We start from the raw sequence: 25852 nt of genomic DNA, 5'->3' as shown, positions 1-25852 counted from the left end.
AAAGTTTTCCGTTTGGAAATTGACTGACGCCTGAATGCTTCTGATTCCTACGTCATTTTGACCTTATGATGATGATATCGTATTTCCTCTTATCACTTCTAACTTTCTGCTACTATGTTCACTTTGCAATTCGTGTTATACTTGATGACTTTGCACTTCGTTGTATATCCTTATATAAGACAGCGATACTTGTGTTTCTTATTCTAAGGTGACGTAGCTTCTTGGAAGGCAACGCTTCGTGTATACTGCTTATAGCTTCTCAGATGCGCTGACGAAATCAGTTGACGTTCTTCCGAACAGGATTCCATTCAAAAATTGGGTCTTTTTCTGCAACAGTGGCTGCACCTTTTACTCGTGAAAAATTCACGACACATAAGCTCGCATTTTCCGCGCGGAAAATATTTACAGCGATGCAGGAAAAATCTGCTCAGCGAACCGGGCTGGTTGCATTGGGGCTGTTTGGTTTTGACAACCATTGACACAAATAAAAAATGCAGTCGTGTTTTTTGTACAGCATATAATGCTGTGTGAATCTCTTAGCTGGCCGTTGTGGCCTGTGCTGTGGGCGGTGCCAGATGCAGACAGGCTAACTTTAATCATAAAAAATAATTGAGGCTAAAGGGCTGCAATTTAGTATGTTTGATGATTGGAAGGTGGATGATCAGTAGTTTTTACGATCTGAGGGCGGATATGAAAAGTGCGGACGGAGAGACAAAGAGCTATGTCGATAGTTTTCTTTTACAGACAACTAAAAATGTCGCACAAGAAGCATTGATTTGACAACCTCGTAAGGACTAGACCTACTATGCCCATACCCCAGCACTATCCATACAGATAATGAATGTTTTGGTCACATTAACAAGATTCATTTTAACCTTAAGTCTCATTGGCCTCTTCACTCGTCGATTTCTCCAGGTTGTTTGGATAGACTTTCCACTGAAGCCTTGAGTCGTAAACGGGTGATAAATGACGGAACTCTACATTATGGGATGGGAGGAGACCTACACATCAGCTGATAAGAGTTTACAAGAATAAAGGGTGAAATCCAATACTTCTCTCTCTCTCTCACTCTCTCCCTCTCTCTCTCGCACATACAATTCCGAATAATATTTTCCAGACAAGAAATAATGGATGGAAACTAGAACTGAAGAGATACAACACATCCCATTACGGGAACTTCTTCACATACAAGATATGTGACAAGTGGAATAAACTGCCACCAGAAGTTGTAAACAGCAACAGTGTTGAAGAGTTTACAAGAGAGGTTGGCAAAATCATCAGGACAATGAATGAACGGTAAAACCTGCTCCTAGAGATAAGCGAGTACACTATGTCTCCTCTTAGAATGGGCTGACAAGTCTTTTAGATATCCTAATCCTTGTAACTCCTCGTAACCCCACAGCGTATATTCCAGTGAAGAAAATTCATTAACGTCAAAATTAATGAATGCCGCTCTTTAAATGAAATCCAGGATCCAATTTCTTTTAATGCATACCTAACGAAAAGGGAAATGAGCGACTGTTTACTTCGAGAGGAAAATGAAAAGAAATCAAAATAACGAAGGAAACAGACGTTAGAGAAAAGAGGAAAAAAGATCCTCTTGAAATACTGGAAAGCGGCTGAGAGAAACTTCCAAGAAATATTTTCTATTTTTCGTTTCTCAAGAAGGACAGAGACGGTGGGAGTCGGGGGAATGTTTCAGAACCTTAGACAACAGTTCTTCAAGTGTGTTTTCGTTCGTAAACAGATGCTACTTGAGAGCAGAGCAAAGCAGAGCAAAGCAGAGCAGAGCAGAGCAGGCACAGGCAGCAGATATTTTTAGTGTACTGCTGAATATTCTAGCATACTTGGCTCAAAGAGCATCGTAAAGCGCAAGAGAAGGAAAGCGAAACATTTCACTTTGCACAACTAAACAAAGAAGAGACGATGCAAAAACAAAACAAGTTAAAAATGCCCCGAAGTTTCTTCGGCGCAATCGAGTTTTCTGTGCAGCGTATAATTAAGGACACTGACAACTGATCTATCTTCCGGTGGTCTCGGGATAATGCCATATGAGCCACGGCCCATGAAACTAACCACGGTTATGTCTAACTTTAACCTGAAATAAAAAGATAAATAATTAAACTACTGAACCTAGAGAGCTGCAATTAAGTATGTTTGATGATTGGAGGGTGGATGATCAACATACCAACTTGCAGCCCTCTACCCTCAGTAGTTTTTAAGATCTGAGGTCGGACAGAAAAAGTGCGAACGGACAGACGAAGAGCCACCTCAATGGTTTTCTTTTACAGAACACTAAAACCAAAGCATTACGTTTATTCCGCGACTGTGGCTGTTCAAGGTTTTGCATGAGAGGTCATAGTGTGCCGAAGCCATGACGTCAGAGGTCACGTGATCATCTGGTGACCGTGGGAGGTCCACAGCAAAGATTTCTCTCGACAGGAAATGAAAAGGCCCAGATTGGAATCGCCGACGAAATCGTTCATTTAGGGAAGATTTAGACTAATATAATTTGACTAAGAAAAATAAGTAGTGTTTATATATCGTTAATAGAATATGCGGCATTAAATTTTTTTGATAATCTACATATTATAAAAATATGTATTTTTCTCAATCAAATGATATGGGTCTCAGTGCGAAATTTCCTCTATTAACGGTTTTCTGGTCGTTCAGTTCGACCCCGTTCATTTCTTACGGAGCGAAAACAGGCAAGGTAATTGCGTCACACTTCGGGCTGACGTGATAGATCAACGCTTTCAAACATAAAAGCATTCAAACAAAAAGATGACTAAAGATATTTTTCCGTTAAACGTTCCTAATAATATCTTCATTCAACTGTTAATGATCCTTTTGTTCGAATATATTCGAGAACCTTCAATAAGAAGACTTTTCAGTCTCGTTAAAACCAAGAACTGAAGTCGGATCAGTTCCTCAAAAAGTATTGGAAGAATGGTAAATATACATTACAACCTCTTCACATTATTTGTTAAGAGACAATTGTTCTAATTTGGCAGCTAACTTAGTGTGTTAGGAAAGTAGAGCCACTGTTTGTGCTTTATATTTTATCTTTGGTTAATCTTATTCCCAAAAGAGCAGATTTTATAGATGTTTTTAGACCAATGGATATTAAAAGATCTTATTCAAGTAAAAACGAAAAAGGTCAGACATTACATTAATACAAATAGTAAAGTTTTATTAACAGTGGATGAATTAAAATGCAGCTTTGTCCAATTATGTAAGGTAGCCTACTTGGTACTCGTACATCTATGAAGGATTTTCAATAAAAAAAACAATAGATATGATACGTCTTCCTCTACAAGGAAGATGGTTTCTTCGACAGAAATCTTCTGTCTTGGCTCACTGAATACTTCGTAGTGATCATTCCTGCTATTCTGTGTGCTGATAATTGGGGATTTTCAGGTTCATTTGACTCGTAGTTCGTACTAACGTGTGTGTTTGTGAGAACAGAGGTGGGGATGTTAATAGTTGGATAAAAGTCTGAGTACACAAATAAAGATATTTGCAAAGAAAGTGACTATATATGTCGACATTATTTCTTTTCTTTTTTATAGTATTGGTATTTTTGATTAAGTGATTACCTTAGAGATGAAGACAAAGACTTTGAAATCATTACATGATCAACAAAGTGTTTTCTTACAAAGGCCCTTTAGTGTTTTGCTTTAATCTAAAAGCATTGTGGGCTTCAGACAACAGTAGTATCAGAGCGAAGTATTACATAATTGGCCTATTGATTCCACATCAGACAATCTCCAGGAAATCTCCACAGATCTTCTCCATGTCCACAAGTAATCGGGTTGTCCTTATCCATAACTACCACGACTACATTTGCGATCTGTGGAGTTCCAGAGTTATTTCCGCGCCAGTTCAACGAAGCCCAAAACGCTATACCATGATTGCCCTGCTTCCTGGAAACCCGGTTTTCATTTCCGGTTTTTAAGGAAATGCGTTTCCTTGCCATCTGGAGTTTCACATCTGCTTGGTTGGCGACCTTTACGGCGAGGCGGAATCACTTTTAATGCGAAGCATTCCAGGCAGTGCTGGAATGTTTGAGATTTATCGGTGAGGTATCTCTCTCTCTCTCTCTCTCTCTCTCTCTCTCTCTCTCTCCCTCTACTCATCTTCTTCCTCTCCGTCTTGTTGTTGTTCTTCATCTTCATCTTGTTGTTCTTCTTCTTCATTTCTAAGCAGTTGCCTGATAAAATACGTTCTCTTCTCTCTCTCTCTCTCTCTCTCTCTACCTCAATCAATCCAACCGATCTCACACAATTACCTAAGGTAACTAAATCAGACTCGTGAAATACAAAAATACATTTATTTTAGAACAAAAGGAATAACTAAATAAATCAGGTTCACAAGAAATCAAATTTTTAGCTGAATACGTCAAGATTCAAAATCCAAATAATTCAGTACCGTTATCCCAATAACCCTGGGGATCGAACCAAACCCGTCCACCTCTTTCTCTACAATAACTAACATTAGTTTAGTCATAAAATAGGCAACTAGAAAAGTCATAACACAGTCTTATAAGTAACACCACTCCATTAGGTTTTTCAGGACCAGGAACGTCTAGAATAAAGAATGATCCCACATAAATAAATTGCAAACAAACCCAAAATGGCATAAATCAAAAAGGTTTAAAATATAAAAAGAGAAAGTTATTCTTGGGCATATAAGTTTTCTTACCCATTTCAGCACTAATCACTAAATCAGGGCTGCTTCTAAGAGTCCAGTTATTTTACTTTCCATTATGTAGGGGAACATCCCACACGAATCCATGTACGAATTCACTCACAAGACACTCCCCTCAAGATGACGTAACTGATTCGTCACAGATTCATTGCATTGGAATAGAACCTGACGTCATAACAGCTCATTATCACATCCATAAAATCTACTCAAAACCAGATTCTTGCTTCAACTTATGCACGGACATAGGACGTGGTCTGTTCTGCTTAGGCAGTGACTTCCTCTAGGCACCATCCCAGTGATTGTGTCAACATTTTTGGAGCTAACGCTGAATCTGTCCTGTTAAGATCTCCTCTGTTTCCACGGAGTCAAAATGATAACATCTACGTTTCAAAGAATGTCGTAGTTCATCGTATCCGCTTATCAACCATTAGTCATAAATATATATAATATATATATCTAATAAAAGGGGCCCATAAAATCGCCAAAGTATTGCTAGATGGAATTCTGTAGTAATAACATTTTTACCCGTCATATATATACACACACACACACACACACACACACACACACACACACACACATATATATATATATATATATATATATATATATATATATATATATATATATATATATATATATATGTATAAAATAAATAGGTTAAGTCAGCAAAGCGATATCACATAATGTGAAAACACCATACCTAAATTCTTCAGGATTCTTTTCTTCAGTGGCGCTTCGAAGAATCGGAGAATGATTGCAAAGTGACGTTGAATTCAAAACGAAACTCTACAAAGAAAGTTTAATCTTGGATTGTACAGGAAGAGACTTTGAAGCGAGAGCTGCAGTCTCATAAATGTGTTAACGGAATTTTTCATTGGATCTCGGCATTTTTGACCGTGCTTCTCACAGTATTTTTGAGGCTGGAGAGAGAGAGAGAGAGAGAGAGAGAGAGAGAGAGAGAGAGAGCAATAAAACGAGTATATCATACATGATAATGCCGAATAATCTTATGATTTCGAGAAAACTGCACAAAGCCTAATGATAAATACACTCGTATTATGTAATAACATCTATACTTGAGGGATGATCCCTGGTGCAAAATCGAACCTGCAAATCAAGTTACTCTTTTGCCAGAAACTGAAAACTTCCACGAAAGAAGAAATTATGACGAGAAACTTGTCAGAGGATTCGGTTTACGAATTCAGACACTTGTTGAAGTAGTGTTTCTCCAAATACTGTCGTTGATGACATTTTATCCTTTCCTATTTTGCAAATCGATGACTGAATGAATTCAAATAGGCTTCAGATTCATGAGCGATGAAGCCGGCATATGATGAGTCTCATTCCTGAATCTGCTTGCATGGCTAAGTGACCATTTGACCGTTTTAGTAGTAATCAGTAATTTTGGACATTAGGGCTTTGTCGATCCTGTGTAGATGAGGACCCTTCACTGCAAAGGGTAACCATTATCACGAGTGATCATCAATGCTGTCACAGTCACCAAAGGGCCACAAACACCGAAAACTGCCAAAAAGAAAGTCCTTTTTACTGACTCTACTACTCCAAATGCTAGACAAGAGGAGACTGAATTCATATGCAGATCTATCGTCATTTTTGTTAAAGATATTGAAACATTGGTTGACTTCATTTATCTTTGCGTATCAGAAACATAGAAGAGCAGCCGTTGCTAATCATTTGCCTCATACCCACTGATAGCAACTTCTAATCGGTGCCCTGAGCACGAGATCACTAATAATGTAACATTACATTTTATCGAAAAATAAAGTCCGCAGTAGTATGTATGTTATACTAATATCAGCAAGCGTTATGCCAACTGATAAAGTTGGCGAAAGCTTTCTGTAAAAGGCAACATGCTACATACGTACATACTACTGTAGGCTTTATTTTTCCATATAAAATCACGAGAAAGCTATGATATCAAAATATTCCATCTTATCTTTGAGTTATATGATTCAGACTTAACTTTACTTGTCTTTTTTTTTTCTTTTTTAGTCTTACAAACACAGAGTTCCAAAACAAATACAAGATCTCAGTGTTAATGCGTTCTTTTCCCCATGTAGTACCATATTCTTTATGTAAGCGATGAATGTTCATATCCGTATTCTGCAACCACTTATTTTTTTATGATTTGGTGTCCTTAAGAGCTTCTTGCTTTGACTAGCGAAATTATTTCAGTTGGGTTTTGTGATAGGTTGTTATCTTTGAAGGTTGTGGGCGGTGGGAAGTTTGAGACTAGAGAGTGTCACTAATGACGACTTCTCTTACCTACAAATATAGATGAAATAGTCGGTCACATTTTGTGAGGAATGATGGTGCAAACGTGAAACAGAGATCCTTTCTTGTTAAATATGTACAAACATGACATGACAACTAAAAAAATATATCTATTTTTATACAGGTAAAATATAAGTAAAGAAAATATACCTAGGTCTTACGCAAATGTTTTTATGAAGTTTTTGCGAGGTTCCTTAAGAGAGCAATAATGAAAATAAGGTGCTATTTTGACATGTTATCTACACGTCACCAACTCCGAGGAGTCAGTACTAATCACAGTATGGTAAATATAAAGTAGACGGCATCTCAAAGATATCATTTGTCAATATAATTTATCGAACACACAATATAGAAATGGTTGTGTATAATACTTTGATCCCAGAGGGACTAGTACTAAACACGGCGTCCCAAGGAGCTTCTGCCATGTCTAGTACTATAGTAGATTCACATCACCCGTGCATCTGATATCTAGGCCCGTCCCTTACGACGCTCCTGATTGGCTGTTCATAAGCCAATCAGAGGGCTGGAAACTCTCTGTCTCTCTCGAGAGTTCACATTAACAGGAGGTATGTTCTACCTCTCCTGAGGGATACTTTTGAAAGACGTATCCCTCAGGAGAGAGAGAGACGGAGAGTTTCCAACCCAGTGATGACTGGCTTTATCAAAACATCAATCAGGAGCGTTGTCAGGGAGTGCCCTAGATATCAGATGCACGGGTGATGTGAATCTACTATAGTGTGGTTTGCTCTGTGTATGTACAGTATGTTTCTGTATGGACGGTTTGCTGACTTTGGTATGAGTGTGGATAATAATTTGATTCATTAAATAAGCATTTAATTCATTGCGATATGGTGTATGGTGAAGAAGGGGTGCCACGGTAATTATTACATTAGTTATGGTGCCATCACAAAAAAAAATTGAGAACCGATGCGAATAAAGTAACGAACTGATATTGCAGGATTTGCATAATCAAATGTGGACTGAATCAAGAGTCTCGAATTTCACCATGAAACCACTCGATGATCTGTTCGTTCCGCACATCTCATTCATGCCAGTGATGTATGAATATATTAAAATGAAACTGGAAATAGTCATCCCTTTTCACGTCATTCAGGAAGTGCAATTTTGTGCTTGTCAACAAAGGCAATTATATCAGCGAGACAAACGAGTTCCGGTCCTTTCATCTCGCGCTCATTATCAGCAGTCGGGTGTTTTTTGTGCTTAATGGCTGCCACTGGAGGCAGAAGACGGTTTTTGTTCTTCATCGCAGATGTCGACTCATTAACCTTCGATTTCCTCTAAATTGGCAGTTTAAATGTCAGCACCGGGGACGCTCTGAAGAGGACCTCTGTGCCACACCAGCGTCTTCTGGCGATGGAAGTTCACTCTCGACCTGGTTCGAGAGTCACGTAAAGCCGTTGGTTCCGTTGCTGAATAACCTCTGGTTCCATGCAACGTACAAACACCATACAAACAAACAAACAAACACACCAGCGGTCAAAATACAGAAATAAAACCCGCTTGGTTGGTTGGTGGCTGCATCAGATTAAAAAAGGCCTTATGCCAACGCAGGCCCTTGTCCCAAGAGTACCCGTGGGTCTTGTTAGGTGTTAAAGGGTATAGGTAACTTATACTGGACATCTGGGCTCGGTCACAGAAGCCGAAAATGAATCATTTTCGAACGATCGATAAACATCAAAAGATTCAAATTACATTTTATTTGGAGTAAATATTTAGACCCTAGTCATTATTTGCGGCTTCGATGCTCAGATATCGATTTCTACTGAATTAAGACAAGAATTTTCTTATTTTTCCAGGTTGTTGTCAATTAACTTTTTTTTTTTTTTTTTTTTTTTTTCTTTTTTTTTTTTTTTTGGTAACCTTTTGAAAAGTAGCGTCAGCAAACAGATTTGAAAAACTAAACAATGAACTGGTATAGGAATCTCTTCATGGCGATTTTCTTGAATTGAATTGCCATGAAATATAATCTAATTTGCGTACAAATATACAGAATGGAAACATGAAAAATATAATCAATGAAAAAATACGCATTACAGCTCGATCAAACTTGGAAATAGAACTCATTTCCCATCATGTACCAATAGGGCACCTCATTTGTAAACCAAATAACTGTCTTTAGCTTAATGGAAGTTCAACACTTTATGGAAGACACTATATCGTGAGGAGATTGCAATATATATAGCAATTCATCTTGCATTGAAATTTGCGTAGATCTGCTCAAAACACAGCATTGTACTAAATTTGGTGGTGTTGTGTTTCTAACTTTTTACCAGAGTGAGTTTTTATGTTTGGAAAATCCAGATACGTGATTGGTTTTCTTTATACAGACACAAAAGATTTTTGGATTATTGGCAACACCTCTCGTATCCATTTATAAACAATTGTTTGAACTGTTCTGTGCTGTTAGAAAAAAGAAATTACTGAGTGATATTAATGGTACTGTACAGGGTGTCCATAAAGTCCCAGTATCATTATGAGCAATAAATACTTGTAATAGTACTGGGACTTTATGGACACCCTGTATTTTCTTAGCTTGTAGTATGATGGAAATAATTCTATGAACTAGAAGCTGCGCTCATATCTTTTGCAATATGTAATAAGAGAGAGAGAGAGAGAGAGAGAGAGAGAGAGAGAGAGAGAGAGAGAGAGAGAGAGATTACACGCCCTTCCGCCCATATCAACTTCCTAAACTTTTCTTATAGGAAATGTCTTATCGCCTGACTTTTTCTCTAGAGAGATGGCCAATCTAAGAAAACTTTTAAACTTCATTCTAAGATGTTTTCATGTCGCCATTTAATTCGATAAAAAAAAAAAAAAAAAAAAAAAAAACGTCTGTAGCCCCGAAACTTTTTATTCATAGCAGCTGATATATTCGTAAAACTAATTCATCTTCAGAATGTTGCATTTTAATACATTACAAACCTTTAACGGCAGAACCACTTCTCAGACCTGTTCAGTCACCCCCAAACCCCCTAACGCTCATAAACAAAGCATCAGTTTAAAAAAGGGGGGGGGGTTAAGTATATCTTAGTTTTACCAAACCAATGAGCTGATTAACAGATCTACTATATAGGGCTGGCCCGAAGGATTAGATATTTTTACGTGACTAAGAACCAATGGTTACCTAGCAAGGGACCTACAGCTTATTGTGGGATCCGAACCACATTGTATCGAGAAATGAATTTCTATCACCAGAAATAAAATTCCTCTGGTTCTGCGTTGGCCGAGCGAGAATCGAACATCGGACCACGGGTTGGTAGCCGAGCGCGAAATGCACTCTGCAAACGTGGAGCTATAAAGCATCAGTAAATAGAAACAAAAGAGCTGGGGATGGATGGGAGACGTTTGAGAAAGCTTAAATGACTAAACTGTGTTCCTGAATTAGTTGATTCTCTGGCTGTTTTAGGTCTAAATAACCTTCTTCATAATCTCTCCAGCCTCCGCCACAGAACGTGAACATGTCATCGTCATACGGCTCTGATTCACGCCCCTGTTTCCAAAGTATTTCTGTTTTCAATTTTCCGTTTGGAAATTGGCTGACGCTTGAATGCTTCTGATTCCTACGTCATTTTGACCTTATGATGATATCCTATTTCCTCTTATCACTTCTAACTTTCTACTTCCATGTTCACTTTGACTTCGTGTTATACTTGATGACTTTGCACTTCGGTGTATATCCTTATATAAGACAGGAGGAATACTAAATGTTCTCATTCCCAGGTGCCTTCTTTTAAGGCAACGCTTCGTATATATACTGCTCATAGCTTCTCAGATGCGCTGACGATATCTGTTGACGTTTTTCCGAACAGGATTCCATTCCAAAAATTGGGTCTTTTTCTGCAGCAGTGGCTACACCTTTCGCTCGTGAAAAATTCACGACACAAAAGCTAGCATTATTCCGCGCGAAAATATTTACAGCGATGCAGGAAAAATCTGCTCAACGAACCGGGCTGGTTGCATTGGGGCTGTTTAGTTTTGACAACCGTTTGACACGTAGAAAAAATGCGGAAGTTGGTTTTTGTGCTACAGCGTCTAAATGGCTGTTTTGGAAACTCAGCTGGCCGTTGTGGCCTGTGTTGTTTGCGTGCCAGATGCACGAACACGGATAACTTTAATCTTTAATAAAATTTTAAAAAACAAACTGAGTCTACAGGGCGGCAATTGGTATGTTTGATGAGTGGCGGGTAGATGATCAAACATACAATTTGGCAGCCCTCTAGCCTCAGTAGTTTTTAAGATCTGAGGGCAGGCAGGAAAAGTGCGGACGGAGAGACAAAGAGCCATGTCGATAGTTTTATTTACGAAGAACTAAAAAGATATCGCACAAGAAGCATTGACTTGACAAACCTCGTAAGGACTAGACCTACTATGCCCTACCCAGCACTATCCATAGAGATACTGAATGTTTTGGTCACATTAACAAGATTCATTTTAACCTTTAAGAGTAACTCAATACCTCCTCTTCACTCGTCGATTCTCCAGGTTCTTTGGATAGACTTCCCGCTGAAGCCTTGAGTCGTAATAAAGGGTTGATTAATGACGGAACTCTACATTATGGGATGAGAGAGACCCACACATCAGTTGATGAGAGTTTACAAGAATAAAGGGTGAAATCCAAACTTCTCTCTCTCTCTCTCTCTCTCTCTCTCTCTCTCTCTCTCTCTCTCTCTCTCCTCTCTCATTCGTTCTTCTTCTTCTTCTTCTTCTTCTCTCTCTCTCTCTCTCTCTCTCTCTCTCTCTCTCTCTCTCTCTCTCTCTCTCTCATTCTTCTTCTTTTTCTTCTTCTTCTTCTCCCTCACTCTCCTCTCTCTCTCTCATTTCTTCTTCTTCTTCTTCTTCTTCTCCCTCACTCTCTCTCTCTCCCTCCCTATTCTTCTTCTTCTTCTTCTTCTTCTTCTTCTCTCTCTCTCTCTCTCTCTCTCTCTCTCTTCTTCTTCTTCTTCTTCTTCTTCTTCTTCTTCTTCTCCCTCTCTCTCTCTCTCTCTCTCTCTCTCTCTCTCTCTCTTTCTCTTCTTCTTCTTCTTCTTCTTCTCTCTCTCTCTCTCTCTCTCTCATCTTCTTCTTCTTCTTCTTCTTCTCCCTCACTCTCCTCTCTCTCTCTCTCTCCCTCCCTCATTCTTCTTCTTCTTCTTCTTCTTCTTCTTCTTCTTCTTCTCTCCCTCTCTCTCTCCTCTCTCTCTTCTCACACACACACACACACACAATTCCGAATGATATTTTCCAGACAAGAAATAATGGATGGAAACTAGAACTGAAGAGATACAACACATCCCATTACGGGAATTTCTTCACATACAAGATATTTGTGACAAGTGGAAGAACTGCCACCAGAAGTTGCAAACAGCAAACAGTGGGAAGAGTTACAAGAAAGCTTGGCAAAATCACCAGGACAATGAATGAACGGTAAAACCTGCTCCTAGAGATAAGTGAGCACACGATGTCTCCTCTTAGGATGGACTAACAAGTCTTTTAGACGTCCTAATCCTTGTAACTCCACAGCGTATACCCCAGTGAAGAAAATTCACTGACGTCAAATAAATGAATGCCACTCTTTAAATTGGAAATCCAGGATCCAATTTCTTTTAATGCATACCTAACGAAAAGGGAAAGGGAAATGAACGACTTTTTGCTTCGTGAGGGAAATGGAAAGAAATCAGAATAACGAAGGAAAACAGACGTTAGAGAAGAGGAAAAAAAGATCCTCTTGAAATACTGGAAAGCGGCTGAGAGAAACTTCCAAGAAAACATTTTCTCATTTTTCGTTTTCAAGAAGGACAGAGACGGTGGGAGAGTCGGGGGCCGAAAGAGGTTTCATAAAAAAAACATTCCTTAGACAACAGTTCTTCAAGTGTGTTTTCGTTCCTAAACAGATGCTACTTGAGAGCAGAGCAAAGCAGAGCAAAGCAGAGCAAGAAGCAGAGCAGAGCAGAGCAGAGGCAGGCACAGACAGCAGATATTTTTAGTGTACTGCTGAATATTCTAGCATACTTGGCTCAAAGAGCATCGTAAAGTGCAAGAGAAGGAAAGCGAAACATTTCACTTTGCACAACTAAACAAAGAAGAGACGATGCAAAAACAAAACAAGTTAAAAATGCGCCGAAGTTTCTTGGGCGCAATCGAGTTTTCTGTGCAGCGTATAATAAGGCCACTGACAACTGATCTATCTTCCGGCGGTCTCTGTATAATGCTTTTTGAGCCACGGCCCATGAAACTAACCACGGTTATGGCTAACTTTAATCTTAAATAAAAAGATAAATAATTAAACTACTGAACCTAAAGGGCTGCAATTTAGTATGTTTGATGATTGGAGGGTGGATGATCAACATACCAATTTGCAGCCCTCTACCCTCGGTAGTTTTTAAGATCTGAGGTCGGACAGAAAAAGTGCGAACGGACAGACATAGAGCCACCTCAATGGTTTTCTTTTACAGAACACTAAAACCAAAGCATTACGTTTATTCCACGTCTGTGGCTGTTCAAGGTTTTGCATGAGAGGTCATAGTGTGCCGAAGCCACGACGTCAGAGGTCACGTGATCACCCGGGGCCCGTGGGAGGTCCACTACAAAGATTTCTCTCGACAGGAAATGAAAAGGCCCAGATTGGAATCGCCCACGAAATCTTTCATATAGGGAAGATTTAGACTAATATAATTTGACTAAGAAAAAAAAGTAGTGCTTATATGTCGTTATATAAAATAGTTGTCATGCAATTTTTTTTAATAATCAACAAGTATTTTTTACATACTTTAAAAATATGTTTTTCTCAATCGAAAGATATGGGTCTCAATGCGAACTTTCCTCTATTAACGGTTTTCTGGACGTTCAGATTCGGCCCCATTCATTTTTTTACGGAGCAAAAACAGGACGTGTTCCCCATTCCACCCCCCATACCTACCCCAACCCCAACTTTGGGCTGACGTGACAGATCAACGCTTTCAAACATAAAAACATTCAAACAAAAAGATGACTAAAGATATTTTTCCGTTAAACGTTCCTAATAATATCTTCATTCAGCTGTTAATGATCCTTTTGTTCGAATATATTCGAGAACCTTCAATAAGAAGACTTGTCAGTCTCATTAATGGGATTATCCGCTTTATCAGTTCCAACATTCAGAGCCAATTATCAGTCTTATCAGACACTTTAGGATTCCGTTAGTCTGATCATAATCGATAAAAGGGAAATTTTCTTTTTGATTTTGTCTGTGCATCATCCTTTTGTCCCTTATTAAAGAAATAGGGCTTTGAAAGTTGGCCGGAGGTAGTCATTATTACACAATTGATTATACCCTAGTTTTAGAAATTGACACCAGAGATCCCTCTAAAGATTTCCTCCAGAATCCCAGAGGTAAAGAAAAAGACTGTCAACAAATTAAACATTTTTCTCCTACTTTTTCTTCACAGGAAAATGTGGATTTAGGTCCCTTGAAATACTGACTCCTTAGGGTATTGTTTCTCAGCGAGACTGAAAATTAATTATAATCAAGTTGCTGAAGCCCAAATGCAACAGATGTTCACTTACCAGATGTACCAAAGAATTTTGTGTAGTCTATAGAAATGTCACTTGGCACCCTTGACAATTCTTGTGGTACGATTAAATATTGCGATTCATATCAACAGAACTTATCATAAACAACTTATCTTTCTCTTCGCTTAGGAACTAGCAAGGCTTGTCTTGTCGTAACATCAGGCAAAGATACTTTTGGGTTTTTTGTTAAAAACCAAGAACTGAAGTCTGATCAGATTCTCAAGAATTATTGGAAGAATGGTAAATATACATTACATCCTCTTCATATTATTTGTTCCCAAAAGAGCAGATTTTATAGACGTTTTTAGACCGATGGATATTTAGTGATCCTATTCAAGTAAAAACGAAAAAGGTCAGACATTACATTAACACAAATAGTAAAATTTTATTAACAGTGGATGAATTGAAATGCAGTAATCCTTTAACAGTTTTGTCAAACTATGTAAGGTAGCCTACTTGGTACTCGTACATGTATGAGGGATTTAAAAAAAAAATATGATACGTCTTCCTCTAAAAGGAAGATGGATTTTCGACAGACATCTTCTGTCTTGGCTCACTGAATAGGTCGTAAGGATCATTCTTGCTATTCTATGTGCTGATAATTGGCGATTTTCAGGTTCATTTGACTCGTAGTTCTTACTAACGTGTTTGTTTGTGAGAACAGAGGTGGGAATGTTAATAGTTGGAAAACAGTCTGAGTACATAAATATAGATATTTACAAAGAAAATGACTATATATGTCGGCATTATTTCTTTTTTTTTCTATAGTATTGGTATTTTTGATTAAGTGAATACCTTAGAGGTGAAGACGAAGAATTTGAAATCATTATAAGATCAACAAAGCGTTTTCTTACAAAGGCCCTGTAGTGTTTTGCTTTAATCTAAAAGCATTATAGGCTTCAGACAACAGTAGTATCAGAGCGAAGTATTAATTGGCCTATTGATTCCACATCAGACAATCTCCAGGAAATCTCCAGCGATCTTCGCCATGTCCAGAACTACACGACTACATTTGCGATCTGCGGAGTTATAGAGTTATTTCCGCGCCATTTCAACGAAGCCTAAAACGCTGCCATGATTTCCCTGCTTCCTGGAAACCCGGTTTTCATTTCCGGTTTTTAAGGAAATGCGTTTCCTTGCCATCTGGAGTTTCACATCTGCTTGGTTGGCGACCTTTACGGTGAGGTGGAATCACTTTTAATGCGAAGCATTCCAGGCAGTGCTGGAATGTTTGAGATTTTATCGGTGAGGCATCTCTCTCTCTCTCTCTCTCTCTCTCTCTCTCTCCTCTTCTTCTTCTTCGTCTTGTTGTTGTTCTTATCTTCATCTTGTTCTTCGTCTTCTTCATTTCAAAGCAGTTGCCTGATAAAATACGTTCTCAACTGAAGCCAAAGGCCAAGTGCCGCCACCTTATGAGGCCATTCAGCGCTGACAATAATGTTAAGATAGTTGTTATTGTTATTGTTAGGAGAGGTTGGAAAGTAAGATGGGAGGAAGAAACTATGAAAGGAGGTGCAGTAAACGGAATGAAAGGGGTTTTCAGAGATCAAACGCGAAGACTAACGAACAATGTCAGGGCATTCCCATCGATCAGGATAGCTGTGCTGAGGTCGCTCCTATTATTAGTGACTACTTAACGACAACCAAAGCTATTCCCGCTGAAGCAGTTATTTTGAAGAGGAATCATAAACATCGTGGAGAATAACAGCCATCAACAGCTACTTTCATGAACCATACTCATGAGTTTTTGTAAGATAATATAACCTTTTCCTTGCATCATATCACATCGAAAGATTTCTTTACAGTATTATTGTTAATATTTCAGGTTTATTCACACACACACAACACACACACACACACACACACACACACACACATATATATATATATATATATTATATATATATAAGTCATATCACATTACCGTGATTCAATTATACATACATCGAGCTACAGTGTCCTTTAATACCTAATTCGCTCTACCTCGGAATTAATATATTTTCATATATGCTTAACCGAAGGGGAATTTTTTTATACGATAATAGATTTGCCTGGTTCCGGGCACGAACCTAAGAAGACATTCAAATCCAGCTTCACTGACGTTCCTGGATTTGAATGTCTTATTGGGTTCGCGCCCGGGACAAGGCAAATCTATTATCGTATAAAAAAATTCCCCTTCGGTTAAGCATATATGAAAATATATTAATTCCAAAGTAGAGCGAATTAGATATTAAAGGACACTGTAGCTCGATGTATGTATATGAATCACGGTAATGTGATATGACTGAAGGAGATTCCTTCAGCATCATTCCCTGTCACTTGCTCTCTCTGGGTCAGTGGGTCTCAATCTCTGTCGGCCCATCCACCCTTTCACCATATTTTAAAAGTATATCTTAATTTAACCAGACCACTGAGCTGATTAACAGCTCTCCTAGGGCTGGCACGAAGGATAAGATATTTTTTTACGTGGCTAGGAACCAATTGGTTACCTAGCAACGGGACCTACAGCTTATTGTGGCATCCGAACCACATTATATCGAGAAATGAATTTCTAATAAACAGAAATAAATTCGAGGAAAGCGAACTCTGGCTACCAGAATGATAGCCGAGCACGGAACCCACTCATCCAGAGAGGAATTCTTTCACCATATGTAAGTATGTCATTCTGCCCACCCAGCCCCCTTATCAGAATTGTCTGCCTCAAACTGGTGCAATCCAAATAATATGCAACAAAATATTAGCACAAACAAACAACATAGCAGACAGAATGCCCAGCCTGACTACTCAGTGGTGTGGAGCGATGGACGCTGTATTTTGCGTGGTCCTAGAGCCAGTTTGAGCCTGCCACTCTGTGGTCACACAATCCACCACCCCCCTCTCCAAACTCTGAAATTCCACCTTGGGTGAATTCCCCCTGTTTGAGAACCAATGTGTAGTTGATCCTTCTTGGGGATTCTCAAAGCCTTCATAGTTTGTCATAGCCTTGGAATTTTCTTTCTTCCAGAATATTCAGATGTCCATGGAACAGCCACTCGTAATCCTTCCAGGCTTTAATCGAAGAACATGTTCAAGTCAATGCCACGGAGAGCCAGCAGTTTTTCATCTATAAAGTACATGTTTAACCAAGATTCCCCGCCACCCCCTCAAAGTAAAACTGGTCTAACTCATGAAATATGTATCTTACTATACTCTGTTTTTTTCATCTGTCCACCCGCCTGTGGTGTTTGCATATGGTAACACTGCGTCCTGGGCTTTAGATAGTTACGCGATTTGTAAGTTTTAGGTAAATAAAAGGATATCTGGGTGTACATTTGGGACTGAAGAGTATTTTAATAATTTACTGGATGCGAATTACACCGTTAATATTCGAAATAGGATATTATTATTATTTTTGAATGTATATCCAAAGCCCAGGACGCAGTGTTACCATACGCAAACACCACAGGAAGGTGGACAGATAGAAAAAACAGAGTATAGGCAATCTAAGTCTATTTGGTGAAAGTACTTTGCATAAGATGTTTGGTCTGCTTCGCCTTCCTTCCTCAGTCTCTCAACCGATTCCTTTTCAAGAGATCCGTCATCTGTCATAGCTGTGCCAAGACTCCTCAATGCAGCAATATCACTGAAAGGTTGACTTCCCAATGTTACACTCACTATTTTAGCAAGTTCTCTTTTTGCAACTTCTTATCGATAAAACACTGATTTTAAGATCAGTGCCACTTGCTATTTCCTTCAGCCTTTTAAATAGGATATGTAAACCATCTATGCGTCTCCTAGTATGAGATACTCCTTCTTCAGTGTAATCAAAGTCTGATGGGTATTCACGATCAACAATTCAGTTCCATCACAAAGAAAAAGGGTAATGCACTTCCTTGCCATGAACTGCTTTTGACTATTAATTCAATCCACTTGCTACCATGTTGAGTTTTTTCATCATAATATAAGTGGAAATATATATATATATATATATATATATATATATTATTATATATATATATATATATAATATTATATATATAATATATATGATATATATATATATATATATATATATATATATATATATATATATATATATATATATATATATATATATTATTTACACTTATATTATGATGGAAAAAACTCAAACATGGTAGCAAGTGGATGAATTAATAGTCAAAAGCAGTTCATGCAAAGGAAGTGCATTACCCTTTTTCTTTGTGATGGAACTGAATTGTTGATCGTGAATACCCATCAGACTTTGATTACATGAAAAAGGAGTATCTCATACTAGGAGACGCATAGATGGTTTACATATCCTATTTAAAAGGCTGAAGGAAATAGCAAGTGGCACTGATCTTAAAATCAGTGTTTTATCGATAAGAAGTTGCAAAAAGAGAACTTGCTAAAATAGTGAGTGTAAATTGGGAAGTCATATATATGTGTATATATATATATATACACATATATATACATATATATATATATATCTATATATATATATATATATATATATATATATATATATATATATATATATATATATATATATATATTAGGGCTAGTGCCTTGTATGATAAGGCGCCCTATGAGGTAATGTTAGGACTAGCGATAAACTTACGCTAAGTCGGTTGGTATTGCACTTCCATCTTCAATGGAGTGTCTGGGGTTTTGTAGATCACTTGCGAAGTCGGTATTATCTTTACGACGATGTGTAAACTCATGGTTCGGTGAGGTTTCTTGTAGAAAACACTAAGTATAAAATAGATATAATTTCTTCTGAAGTTTTACATGCTGAAGATCAGATATGATTGTACAGTCTTCTAATAACGATAGCTTGATCGCTTCTGCCAATGATAATGGCTAATCCTATTCCTCTACATGATAAAGCTTAGGTAAAGAGGTACAGGTCTTCTAATAACGAAGCTAACTCTGTTCTGCCTCTACCATCTCTGTTACAAAGTTATGAAGGAACAGACAGTAGTTCGAAAACATATGAACATACTATCAGATGACATAGTTTCATACGAACACACAATCGAATGATACACACTACAGATCACGTAGGCCGTTTGAATAATATGGTCGGGGTAGTTGTCTCAAGCAGGGAGCTTGGACTAATGTTTATAAAACAATTGAATGACTTACAGGTGACGGCATGTTATCTTAGCTTACATACTTATTGGTATGTCATCTTTAGCGTCTCTAGTCTGATCACATTCCTGCAAGCAATCTGGTTGACTCTTTAGTTTTAGACTTATATATATGGACTAACATTCCATATTTTTATTATGTAAACACTTACATTAGCTCGGCAGCTACCAAAACCAACCACTGAATATTACTCAAACTTGACTTGCATTTGACTTATAGGATGGTGATACAGACACTATGTGAATATATATATATAAGTAAATAAAAATTCATGTGTACATGAATTGATTTCAAGTAATAAAAATATAAAACAAGATATTGGTAAATAATAGTGATCACGGATATTATAATGATACAGTTTTTTCACTTCATCTCATTAAGATACATATGCTACAGAAAATACTAATGTACTCTGATAATTGCATAGAATGAAGATTAACATGATAAAAATCATATTTTAACTGATAAAAAAATTTCATATATGAATTGATAAAATTATAATGGTTATGCTGATTGATTCGTTGATTTTTATGCTAAATGTTATATATCTGATTAGTAATTCATATACTAACTCATAAATAACTGCAGATATTGGTAAGATAAAAAGGTAACATATTGATTAGAGGCTACCTGATTTGTTTATACATATGTATATGGATTCATATAATTATGATTAATATATGTGCACTTTAAATAGATTCCTATTGCGTACACGCAAAGATATATTTAGATTCGTTATTTATGATCATCTATATAAGAGATTCCTATTGCGTACACGCAAAGATATATTTCGACTCTGTTATTTATGATCAATTATATAAGAGATTCCTATTGCGTACACGCAAAGATATATTTCGACTCTGTTATTTATGATCAATTATATATAGGATACATGATACTTTATATATATAGGATACATGACCGAGGTATACTACTACACTTTTAACTAGCTTTCGAACAACTTTTCGTCCATTACACAGTTCCAGAACAACCACCTTTAGCCAAATGAAACGGCCTTTTCAATGGTTAAAACAAGGGGAAAATTTGCCTGGGCGGGTCAACGTTCCATTTTGCGCTCATACTTATTCTCTGCATCCTAAGCTACACGATTTACGTCGCGATGAATAAAAAAAACATCCCCAGCACGAGTCCTTCGCCAGCAAAGTAGAGTTGAATATCCTTCGGGTCGTAATTGTCGGAAGTATGTCCCTTTTGTAGTCGAATTCCGACAGCCGCTGGAGCGTTCCGCATGAAAAACGAGATTAACGACGAGATACGGTGTCGGTCGAAGAAGTCATGAAAATTCCTTTCAACATTGTAGGCGGTTGTTACTTGACTGTAGTCGTCCGCCACGACGAACGATTTTTTTGAAGTTGCGATTGTGAAACTCTCGTACTGCAGGATACTGTAACTAGGTTCCATTAATCAGCCTGCAAGTTAAATTATACTTGTCACAAGGGGCAAAGTAAATTCAGACAACATCCAAAATACAGGGGAGGGAAGAGAGCCATTTAGACCAGACTTAACCCACATGAATTCGCTGATATTTTGGAATTCAAAAGAGTCCGCTGTACAAACTTTTTATCCATGCATTAACAATGAGTGAACCTATCCAGGTCTATGAGACTTGTAAAAATATCCAGAATTATAAAAAATAAATAGATATCATTACGAATCTCAAAGAAAAATTCGATATTACTGGTAGTAAGTTACTAGACAAAGAAGTGGAAAACGGAGCTAATTGTAAGATTGCCAGGCAACATAAGAGTCAAAGAGAAGATTAATCATGATTCTATGTGCCCTAACAAAAGTTTTTCATATTCAATTTTCTCGTGCGCATCCTCTGAGGTAACTTTTAAAAACATTAATTAATAGGTAGGAGATGCAACGAAAAAAACCCACTATGTAACTAATTTCTATATAAACTTTGGGTTTTCCAAGAAAATGTGACATTTTCCCATGAATGTGATTTACTTGAATTGTAATAGGCTAATGTTGCAAGTAAATATTTTCTTATCCACAACTTGATAATTTCTGAATGTCCGTTTACCCATGTCATAAGCTGAATTATTGACTCTAATTGTCTATGAGGTTTCAGAAAAAAAAATTAATTCATTTTGTTGTTATAGAAATTCTATTTGCTTATATTGTTCATTAATTTTAAAATGATTACAAGTCCTAACTAATTGCATTACACACACGGATAAGAAATATGTTATGTGGCTGTCATGTGACCTATGAACCACATGTGAAGTTCATGAACTAAGCATTCCTTTCTCCAGTCAATCTGCTTTGCAAGCAGAGACGACACACCAGATGAAAGCCTGTGTAAGCAGATTATTGAGGTTTAAAAGGAACAAATGCTGATACGGGCAATGATGACGTCGTCACTTGGCAGGAGATTGCTCTCAGCCAGCTAAGAGTTACGTTACTTGCTGTAAGAGATACGACTTAGTATTTTCAAATGATATTTTGTGTTTTAATTCTCCACCCGCATGAGAAGAATGTCTGAAAAAAAAAACAACAGTACCAAAATTGAACAAATATTAGTTTCAATGTTGGCATTATGTTAAAATTAAATATTCCTTATTCAAACTATATGAAAAACGGTTTCCATACAAATTCTATATATATTATTAGCCCTGTATAAGATTCATATAGGATTATTCCATAGATAACATTTTCACTTCTAGACTTCCTGACTTTAAAATCTCTTTTATTTTATTTTATTTTATTTTATTTATTATTAGTTTATTTATTTATTATTTATTTAATTTTTTTTTTTTTTTTCATTGACTACGAATATAAATCACCGGGGGGACAGACAATATGTCAGTAGATTTTGGATATGTGTTTGAACTTTAGCTTATTTGTCCATTACTAAAGCGTTAAGTTAGAGTTCAAATCTTTACGCATATATATTTGATATTTAATTATCTATGGGTTACGTTTGCTTATTGATTTTATCGTGATTCCTTTTTATTATAATTTGTAACCCTTCCGACTTCTTACGGAGTGTTTATTATATTGACTCCACTTGTATCCATATTTATCTTATTTTTTTATATATTTTATTTATTTATAGTTTTTTTTATATATATTTGATTAAATTAATGGGTTTGGCTTGAATATGTGGAAAAGTGTTCTAGCGGCCGTACCGTATAAGGCTACTTGCGGCATCAATTCTATAGATACAAGATATAAATGATAAGGTATTTAAAACCGCGAGAAACCGCTATAATCCAGTCGGATCCAATATCACGAGTTGTAACTCGTAAGACATTGACACTTCCTATTTTAATTATCCGATTCTTACCAAACCGATTGACTCCTGGGTGATCAAATATTATTATTGGTTTTCTTAATGGAAAGGAATTCACACAACGTGTTAAGGAGATTATTATTGATTTACACCACCCGAGTCACAGATTATTATGTGTTGAATTCCATATTACTGATTTAGCACTCATAAATATTCCTAACGCACTCAATTGCGGTGTTTGTTTTTAGTGCTATTAATTCTATATAACGTGTCAAGGAACTATTAACACTAAGAGTGTTTATTCCCTCTGTCAGACTCGTAATTCTGTTAATAATTCTACGTATATTCTTTCAAGGATTGATTTGGCACAGGATAGGTCCCTAAACTGACAGGGGTCTTAGTGTATCCCTTGTTTTCATGACACATGTTACAATTAGTTATGTGCTTTTATATCTGTAAGCATTGTAGGCCAGTAAAATAGTGATTTGGCTTTCTGTGACATACTATGGAACCCTGGATGACGGAATGCAACCAGTTTATGACGATTGTATGAAAGAGATTATTATTACTACCTGGTCGTTAGTCATCTGCTGTGTTCTTCGGGTTTTCCTCGTCACGGACCTACATATAATACTACATTTGATTTACATTATTCTGATACACATTCCTTAAGTATACTTTTGCTTTAGGGTTTCTGCTCGAAGTGTGTATTGTTTTGCTTAGCCGCTGACCCTGTTTCCGTTTCGAAGTGTTTATTTTTTGTTTGGGTTATGTCTGTTGACGCTTGCTTGCTTGTTCAGTTCGTAACAGTTCTGCGCTCCGACCCAGATACTTCAATGCTCGCGATCTCTTGGGTAAGGAATTTCTTGTTTTAGATACGGTTTTAACAATAGGTACGGATGTTTCTATATCTTTTAGTCCAATTAATGGTTCTTTGCTGTATGGTGCGGGATTGCGGGATAATGCGTCAGCTATGATATTTGCTTTCCAGGTAGATATCTTATCTTGGCTCCAAAGACCTGAATGATCATTTGTCACCGAGTTTCCTTTTGGACTGTGATTAAAGCCTTTGAAAAAACTCGGTAAAGGACTCATGTTCAGTAAGGACTTTATCAGGATAGCCATAGATTATGAACTTAAAATATACTAGTGAGTAAAGATACCTAGCCCTTCCTTGCCTATTACTGTATATTTACTTTCAGAGGGCTTTAGTTTACGTGAATAAAAAGCTATAGGGAAGAACCGTTTATCATATTACTGAAGTAGTATCCCTCTTACCCCTTGGTCTGAGGCGTCTGTTGCAATAAAAAAAAAATTCCTTATTTAAATCAGGGATTTTAAGTTAGGTAAGCTGCATTATCCGCTTTTAAGATATCGAACGCCTGTTGATGCTTTTTAGACCATAATCAATCCACGCTCTTCTTCGTAAGATCTGTTAAAGGAGCTGTCATGATTGAAGAGTTACATATTTGCATACGATTGTAATAACCCACTACAGCGCAAAAGTGTTGTATCCCCCTTTTACGTTAATAAGTACCGGAAAGTTATGAATAGCCGACACCTTACCATGGACTACTTTTAAGACCTTGACCAGACACATAAAACCTAGATAAAACATGTTCGGTTTTAAAAAACTCACATTTAGATATTTTTACTCTGAGATTATTTTGTCTTTGTCTCTGTAGCACTAGCTCTACTTTATGTGAAATGTACTTCTAAGGTATTAGAAAAGATTACAAGATCATCCATATAGGCATGTAGGTTATCCCCTAAAAGTCTCCAAACACTATATTGTAATTGGGACGCAACGTAAGCCGGAGGCATACGTAAAAATTGATAATGTCCCCTGAGTGTGCTGAAAACGGTGTATGAGGTACAATCACTTAGGTAATGGTATCTGGTAAAAGCATTTAAGTAAGTCCAAGTTGGTGAAAAAAAAAATTATTCTAACCTAACAGAGATAAGATGTCGTCGGTACATCGCACTGGAAACTATCGGAAGTCGTTTCCTTGTTAAGCGACAGTAATCTGCGCAGATACGCCAAGTCCGATCTTTTTATGGCATGACGTTTGAGGGAAAAATTATATGGGCTATTTGATTTCCTAATGACTCCTATTACTAACATTTTTCAACTTCGTCATTTATCTCTATTTTAAAATTTCATTGAGAATCTATACGAAGGTACGTAAATAGCTTTATGTTTGTCCTTAGACCGTGTTTTGTTTTCAGTGACATCCGTTTTTCTCCCAGAGATCACTCGCTAGTGGAGAAACTTCCTGGTATTCAGGTAGAAGATAAAAAAAAAATTCTGCTGAATCACCCTCTGCTTGAATGACTTTACGGATATACTTTAGATAGATTATCAGAGAGATTCATCCACGACTGGTTGGGCGTGATTAAAAATTAGCAACAATAAAAAATGCGATATTTATAACTTCCGTATCCACGATATGTATACTTTTAGGGCTTTGTTTGCGGAAATCGTTAATATTTCAGAGTGTCGGGAAGGATTAAAATTTCATTTCCCAGCAAAGTCTTTTTACACGCACTAAGACATTCGAGGGTGGCATGCTTCTCGAGATTTTGCGTGCAAAGTACGACTGCGGTTTGTGGGAGAATTCTGTTGGGTCATTTGAACAATGTTACGATTTATCAGACAAATGTATAGTTTCCTTTATATAAGTTATTATTTGATTAATGTTCATTTTTGTTCAAACGGATTTTAATATGTTTGAAGGTTATAGGATTTTCCTTTGATAAACACGCCTTATTTTGCAGGATGTAAGATAATATTTTGTATACCCCTAGATGGATCTTACAATTACACTACATACAGATCAACGTTTTTTATAATACTAGAGGTATCTGTAAGCGCTCGCTTATCCGGACTTCTCATTA

The sequence above is a fragment of the Macrobrachium nipponense genome, chromosome 38, assembly GCF_015104395.2.
Source record: "Macrobrachium nipponense isolate FS-2020 chromosome 38, ASM1510439v2, whole genome shotgun sequence".
In the NCBI taxonomy this organism is placed as follows: Eukaryota; Metazoa; Arthropoda; class Malacostraca; order Decapoda; family Palaemonidae; genus Macrobrachium; species Macrobrachium nipponense.
Note: the sequence above shows the minus strand (reverse complement) of the source record.